This window comes from Sorghum bicolor, chromosome 2, assembly GCF_000003195.3.
Source record: "Sorghum bicolor cultivar BTx623 chromosome 2, Sorghum_bicolor_NCBIv3, whole genome shotgun sequence".
Taxonomy (NCBI): domain Eukaryota; kingdom Viridiplantae; phylum Streptophyta; class Magnoliopsida; order Poales; family Poaceae; genus Sorghum; species Sorghum bicolor.
The window spans coordinates 15,993,591-16,001,375 of NC_012871.2; the positions used below are offsets into that span (position 1 = coordinate 15,993,591).

The window sequence follows — 7,785 nt, forward strand, 5'->3', positions numbered from 1 at the left end:
TTATTGTTTGTGTGTATTGTCATTTGTCAATTGTCAAATTGGTTTAATGTCTGGGCTGGCACGAGCACTGGCGTGCCATCGTGCCTGGTGGCACGGCACGGCACGGCTGTTGCCAGATAGTACCGTGCATGGGCCGTTGCTTCGGCACGCTAGCACTATCAGACACGGCACGGTGTGTCGCCGTGCTTGTCGTGCCCGTGCCTGTGCCATGCCGTGCTGGGCCGCTCGTTTGGAAAACTATATCCACAGGTATGCGTCATCATGCAACAAATTAGCGCCGTCCCATCGCACGCCACCCACGAACCCATTAGATGGCGACAGGAGTCGCGGCACTGCCGGACGACGCCCTCGCCGGCGTCTTCCGCCGCTTGCCGTCGCGGAGCCTCGCCGTGGCTCGGTGCGTCTGCAAGGCGTGGCGCGACATCGTGGACGCCCGCGCGCTGCTGCTCCGGCATCTTCTACCGCACTCCGTGCGAGGCGTCTTCCTAAACTACGTCGACCACGACCGGCCGCACCACCTGGCCTGTCCCTGCCCGTCGTCGACGATCCCCAGAGTAGATGGCATGCTCAGCTTCTTGCCCAACGACCGGCAGCGACTGGTGGTCGGTCATGGACCACTGCAACGGCCTCCTCCTCTGCGACATCGAGTGGTGGGGCAGAGACAGAGACGTCGTACCACGACGAGGAGTTTCAGCAATCGCCGCCGTCTGTGGATGAGGACCTGCAGGAACGTGATCTCGACCCATGGCGCTTGATGGAATGGCCAACCAACACCATGGATGCTTCACGTATTCTCGTCGAGGACTGGACACTGGGAGGAGAGGGCTTTTGTTCGGGAAGGCATGCCGGCAGGGACAGTCGAGAAAATGCGATTGGATCGAGAGGAACCTACGATTTATGGGCCACGTAGACGATATGCCGTCTACTACCATCATGGATCGCTCTATGTGCATTGTCATGGTTCGTTTGTAACAAGGTATGTATGCATTTATATCCTTTTTTTCAGGTTGTTTTAGTGTCGACAGCACAATATTCATGGAGCATTATTATTATGTACTTTTATTTTATTGTTAGAAGCTTCATTGATGCGCTTTGTCTATCTTTTTCAAGTCTACTTTATATAAATGTTACTGTACAATAATATACCTCGGTTGGGATGCCAATTATTTTGTTCTTATAGCGTACTAGCAAACAAAATTTATATGCATTGCAACGGAACGTCTATTTTATTAGACAGTCACTAGGATGATTTGGGGTTTAGAGAATTGTAATTCAACCCAGAGGCCAAGCAAAGCAAAGAAGTCGCTTATCAACATTAGTGTGCGAGCAACCCCCGCCCCGGCTCCCAACCCCCGCCGCGACGCTCCGGCCGCCGTCGCCGCCCTCCTGGCGGCGGCGGCGGCCCGCCCGCACCTGCTCCTCCCTCCCCCCCTCCTCCCCCACGCTCCTCTCCCCCCTCCCCTTCTTCCCCCTCCCCAGATGGCCTAGGGGCCTGCGGCGGCGCCGTCTTGTCGCGCGGCGGCGAGGTCTACATCGGGGCGGGCGCCGGTGGCCTGGGCCGGGGGTCTGCCGGATCTGGGCCCCTGGCCCCCTTGCCCTCCGGCGGCCTTGGAGTCCGCGTCCGGCGGCCTTGGGGTCTGCGGCGGTGGCCGTCTCCCCGCGCTGACGCTGGCCGCGACGCGCGTCGCCGAGGGGCGTCGGCGTGGCCTCCGTGGTGGTGGGCGTCAGCGGCCTGGGCCGGGGGACGGCCGGATCTGGGCCCCCGGCCCCCCTTTTCTGCTGCTGCTGCCACCCCCACCGTTCTCCTCCGTCGGCCGGCCTGCCCGTCCTGTCCCCGGCGTCGGCGGCTTGTGGGACGGCCGGATCTGGGCCTCCGGCCTCTGATCTGGCGCGACTCCTCCCCGTTCTCTCCGTTGGCCGGCCTGCCTGGCGTCCATCTGGGCTCCGGTGTGGTCGGGGTGGGGCGCAGGACGGTTGGGCTCGTTCGAGGCGGCTGCTAAGGCTTCGGCACTCCCTCCACGGCTGCGGTGGTCATCTGCTCGGCGGCGGACGGCTACGGCGGCCGGCTCGCCTCGTGCGCTCCCTGCATCGTGGTGATGTGGGCAGCTGTTCGAGCGGTTCGCCTTCGGCGTCATGGCGGCGTGGTCGGCGTTTTGGAGCGGTCTGTGCACGAGTGGGCGGCGCTAGGCGAAAGCCGTGCCTTCTGGCCGACTATGGCGACACCTTCGGGGCGTCGTTTTCCTCGTTGGAGGCATATGTCGTTGCGTACCACTCCTCGGCCGACGGCGCTCGTCCCTTCTGGGGTTGATGGTTGCAAGGAACTAGGGCGCCTCGCCCGTATGGGCCGGCAACGGCGGCGCTCCCCGCGTCGCTTCCCTTCTTGAAGACGTTGCCGTCGAAGTTCTTTTTACGCGTGGCCTGCTGCCCGCATGGTCCCTCGGGCGTCGTGCCGAGCCTTTTCGTGCTTCATGCTGCTCTCCACTCAGGTTTGCTGGCTAGTGTTTGTTGTAGCTGCAGTTGTGCTCTTTTCGGTGGATGCTTTGCCACCGAGGTGTTTCCGGCGGATGCTTTGCCGCCGAGGTGCGTTGCTTTGCCACCAAGGATGCATCTCCGGCAGTTGGGTCGTTGAGGTTGCTGAGGTGGGGACGGATGCTTGACCGTCGGATGGTTGCTTTGCCACTGAGGACGCGTCTCCGGCTGGGTTGGTCGTCGAGGTTGCTGAAGTGGAGACGGATGCTTGGCCTTCGGTTGGTTCGCTTTGCCACTGAGGACGCGTCTCCGGCTGGGTTGGTCGTTGAGGTTGAAGAGGTGGGGACGGATGCATGACCGTCAGTTGTCCTTTCTGTTGCGGCTCCGAACACTGCTGGCTACCTAGGTGTTGAGCTGTTTTTCTTGTTTTTGGCTTAGCTGTTGGGGTTGTTAGGTGGAGGATCCCCCCTCATGTTTCTTGCTTTTGTTTGTGTTCTGGGTTTCAATGGTAATCCTTGGATTACTTGCGAACTCATTGTATCGGTTACCTGCCGTTTCTTTCGGCTCTTCTTTTTAATGAAAAACACATGAAGTCGTGATCTCGAAAAAAAAAAAATTGTAATTCAAATATTGTGTCATGCATTCCAAGTGACATCTCATGAGTTTTAATTCATTCCGAAATTGTACTCCGTAGTGCTACGTGCGCGCTGCTCTAAGATTATTTAATATAATCAGTTATAATTTATCTTGGGATGGGACTCCATGTCTTTGAAATTTTAACTCATATAGACATGTGTGGTGAGGCGGAAAGGACCAAGCAAATGCTTGTCTTTAAATCAGACTCTTGCCCATGCTAATTTGTACGGGCATGCGGAAGAGAGAAAGACAGTAGAAACACTATAATTTAATTAATATTATTACGTATTAGGTATAAGTATAGAATAGATATAGATATAGGTTGGTTTGTTGTTGGCAGATAAGTTTGGCATGGTAGGAAAAAATTAATTAAATAATAAAAAAGATATAGAAAAGATACATATACTTCCTATAATATAATAAGATAATAATAATGCACGTGCCACTCAGTTTTTATTATACCTTTTTTAGATCCTATATAATACAATAAAAATATAATTTTCCCTATTTTTAGTTATATGTAAGTTAGACCTATGCCCTTTTCATGTCTTTCATATGTGTACATAACCACATCGTACATTCGGTACCATACAATTAGTACCAAAATATTTTATATTCACGTGCATTTAACATCAGTACAACAAATATTATAGTTACATATTTTTAGTTATTTTTTTAGATAATGGATATAAAGTATCCGGCCTCTACATCCATGGATGTACACAGCCAATTATTACAAAGTTTGGAGAAAATAAATAGAGAAAGCCAAAGTCTACAAATCGACTAGGACGCTAGTTCAAACAATACAAATGTTTCCATCATTTATTGGAAATCTCTAAAGCAATTACTTCCAATTTCTTGCTTATCGTAGAGAGTATGTCTTTGGCTGTCTCGTCACGCTGCAGCTAGGCCCAAGAATGTAGCCAGTTATTTGATACTACTTAAATAGTTGTAGATGCATTTAACATCAGTACATCATTCAAACAAATGCGCATCATATAGTTATGGTAATTTTACCTTATTTTTTTACAGGCTTTCATTCTCAAATAGTGAGTATCAAATAATTGTAGCGCCAACAAATGTTGAGTACGGCAAACCATATTTGGGGAAATTACAGAAGGATATATGCTTTGGAATAGTTGATGATGATCATCGTCAACTAAAGATTTGGACGCTCAATGAATCATGCGGTCAGATGGAGTGGGTTCTGAAGTATGAAGTTGAGGTTGGGTACTATGCTCATTATGTAGCATCACTCCCTCATCACAATGCTAGACAGCCAGATGGATCTTGGACTGTAGAAGAAGATGGATATTGGACTGTAGAAGAAGATAAGACTAGTATCCAGGAGAGCTACGAGTGGGACTCCGACAATGATGATACATTTACTGCTAATCACCTTGAAGGCAAAGAATACTATTACCAGGGGTCTTGATATTATTGGGTTTCATCCTTTCAAGGAAGTTGTCTTTATGGCTCAGCGTTTTCGAGTGGTTGCCTATCATTTTAATGCCTCCAAGATTCAATACTTGGGCTTCTCTCGCCCAAAATGTTACTATCATAACCATACAAATGGTATATATGAGTCATTCCTTTACACTCTATGTATGATTGGAGATCTGCTTTATGGTGATGGCACTCACAATGCAAGACTCTATCACAGAGTCTAAGACAATTAATTACATATTATTTATGGTATTTTACTGATGTGGCAGCATATTTATTGAAGAAAGAGGTAGAAAAAATAAGACTCCAAGTCTTATTTAGACTCTAAATCCATATTGTTCGAGGTAATAAATAACTTTAGACTCTATGATAGAGTCTGCATTGTAAGTGCTCTGAAGAAACTAGCCAGAGCTCATCTGGATCATGAAGATTATTAATAGTGGTTTGAGTGCAATGTGCAGACAGTTGAGCAAATGATCCGAGCAATTGTAACGGTGTGCTAATGCTTTCTTTCATAGGTCAATATTCACCATATCGTACTATACCCATTTGTGTTTCACTAGTCAAGATATTCTTTGTTTAAGTTCTATGACCCAGCATCATTTTTTTTCAAGTATTCTGACACTACTACACAACTGTTTAACCGTGACGGGCACTTTACGTTTACCGCAGCGGGCATTGGCGTCCGCCACGAATGAAAGGTCACGGTTAATCGTGGCCTCACCGTGGCGGGCGCCTGTGCCCACTACGAAAAATGGATTTACCGCAGCGGGCAACATAAGGTGTCCGCTGTGGTTAATCCCATTAACCGCAGCGGGCACCTTATGTTGCCCGTCGCGGTTAATGATTTAAAAAAACAAAAAAAAACCTAGACAGGCCTGCCGAGCCCATCCAGGGTCCCGACGAGCCCATCCAGGCTGTTACTGCCGTCGCCGCCAGGGAAACCCTAGCGCCGCCGGTCCAGGGTTGTCGCGGTCGTCGTCCATGGATCTACTCTAATCCACCTTCTCAAATCTGGCTCGTGGCGGCTCCTTCACCGGATCTGGAAAGAGAAAAGGAAGAACAGTGAGATGAGTGAAAAAAGAGAGGGAGACGGGAGGAAGAGGAGGAGCAGTGGCGTACCTCATGTCGACACAAAGGGGGATCCATGTCTTGGCGCCTTTCCCGCCGTGGATCCGGGCTCCATCCGCGCCGCTGTGCCGCCGTGCTCCGTCCGCGCCGCCCGAGGAGGTGGACAGAGCAAGGAGTGGTAGTAGAGCAAGGCGAGGATGAGGAGGAGCATGAAGGCGACGCGCCGACGCCAACGGGGGAGCCTCCCACGCGGTGGACGGCGTCGGGGAACCTGCCGAAGACGGGGAGGAGGAGCAGACCCACGGGGCTCAGCAGCTCCGCCACGACCTCCGTCAGCGCCTCGCCGCCGTCGCCCAGGAACAGCGGGGCCGCCACCACCACCGCCAGCAGCAGGTCGTGAGGCACTAAATTGAATAATCACCGCTAGCAGCAGCAGGTAGAGACCTTATATATTTGGGTTTCCAAATTTACTGTGACGGACATGATAGGTTGCCCGCTGCGGTAAATCGATTTACCGCAGCGGGCATCTTAATATGTCCGTTACGGAAAACAGACATACTAAGATGTCCGCTGCGGTAAATCGATTTACCGCAGCGAGCATATTTTCCGTGACGGACATATTATGATGCCCGCTGTGGTAAATCGATTTACCGCAGCGGGCAAAAGTGTCCGTCGCGGTTAATTAAAAGTGCCCGCTGTGGTAAATCGCACGATTTATAGCAGCGGGCAAAAATAATGTCCGCCACAGAGTGAACAGTAGCAACGTCACGGAAGTTCGTTTATGTAGTAGTGTGAACCAGAATCTGCAATAGTTGAGACGTGAGTTTTTCTTTCAAATGATCTCTACTACACACCAGAATTTCCTACTATATATGTTACCTTGTATGGTTGCTACTTGCTACTAGAATAGCAAAATAGTGCTGATCGAGCTATGTTACCGGCATGATGACATGGCAGCTGCGCTTTCGTGGCATTCATGAGGCACCTTGCTTTCTTGTCGATTTGGCTTGAATTGGCACATGGGTATACATGTATGACTATGGTTCAGTCGCCGGTTGACCAGGTGCACGACTATGTGATGCTTTAGTAAGTGTGATGCACGCACTATAAAAAATTTGGGTATACGTGACGATTTTATCGTGACCTTCTAACAAATCATCATAAAATTTATACATCCGTGACTGTTCAAATCCAAGGTGATGAATATATGACGATCTGTTAAATTATCGTCACAACTGGATGTCACGAATCATTTTGTTCATCCATGACAGACTCATTGGAAGGTCATAGATCCAACATCCAATGTGTCATGATGATGTGAGCATCCACATGGTTCCTAGTGTCCTAGTGAGTGGCAGGAGTGAGTAAAATGTGCCAACGTAGTGGGGAATTGAACCACAGACCTGCAAGCACCTAACCACTGGGGTACTTAATTGTTTTTGTATATTATTGATCTATTCATTTATTTATAGAAAAATTGTAGTCCTTTTAGTTTATTTGAGGACCATGACCCTGTCCAGGTCTCCAGACCACGACCGCGTCCGTGAACCTATCTGTGTCGGGCGCCCGCCGCCCTTGTCCTCGCCGGCCGCACGCCGCCCTTTTCCTCGCCGGCCAGTACGCACAGCCCGCCCCTTTCCTCGCGAGTCGCCGCTATCCGCGCGGGCCGTGTGGTCCTTATCCGCGCCGGCTGCTCCTATTCGTGCCGTCGTCCCAGTTGCTGTCAGTGGTGGCGCGGTGGCCACGGTGAAGGGGACACGGAAGAGCAGCCGCAGCAGCGGCTCCGGGATCCATCACCACCCACCTTTAGAGATCTTGCCTTAACTGATTTCGATAAGTATGGATTTGGATACCCAGTTTAAATTATTGTTGTACTCTATTAGTTAATATAGTGGCTGTAATTCTAGATTAGATTGATTTATTTATTTTCTGCAATTTTTATATAGATGGACAGACGTTGGATTCATGGAGCTCTGTTTACCTCTCAGTATTTTTGTGGTGTCCGGTCTTTTATGAACTTTGTCAAAGAGAGGTTCTTTGAGTCTGAGAAGATTTTGTGCCCATGTCAAAGTTGTCTGAACTATAAATCTTTAGAGCAAGATGAAGTGGAGAGGCACCTACTGCTCAATGGCATGTCCAGCACATATACCAGGTGGATAGATC

General features: G+C 50.1%; 1 pseudogene; it reads left to right on the forward strand.

The window, feature by feature from the left end:
* On the forward strand, window positions 214-1,055 carry LOC110433148 (annotated as a pseudogene).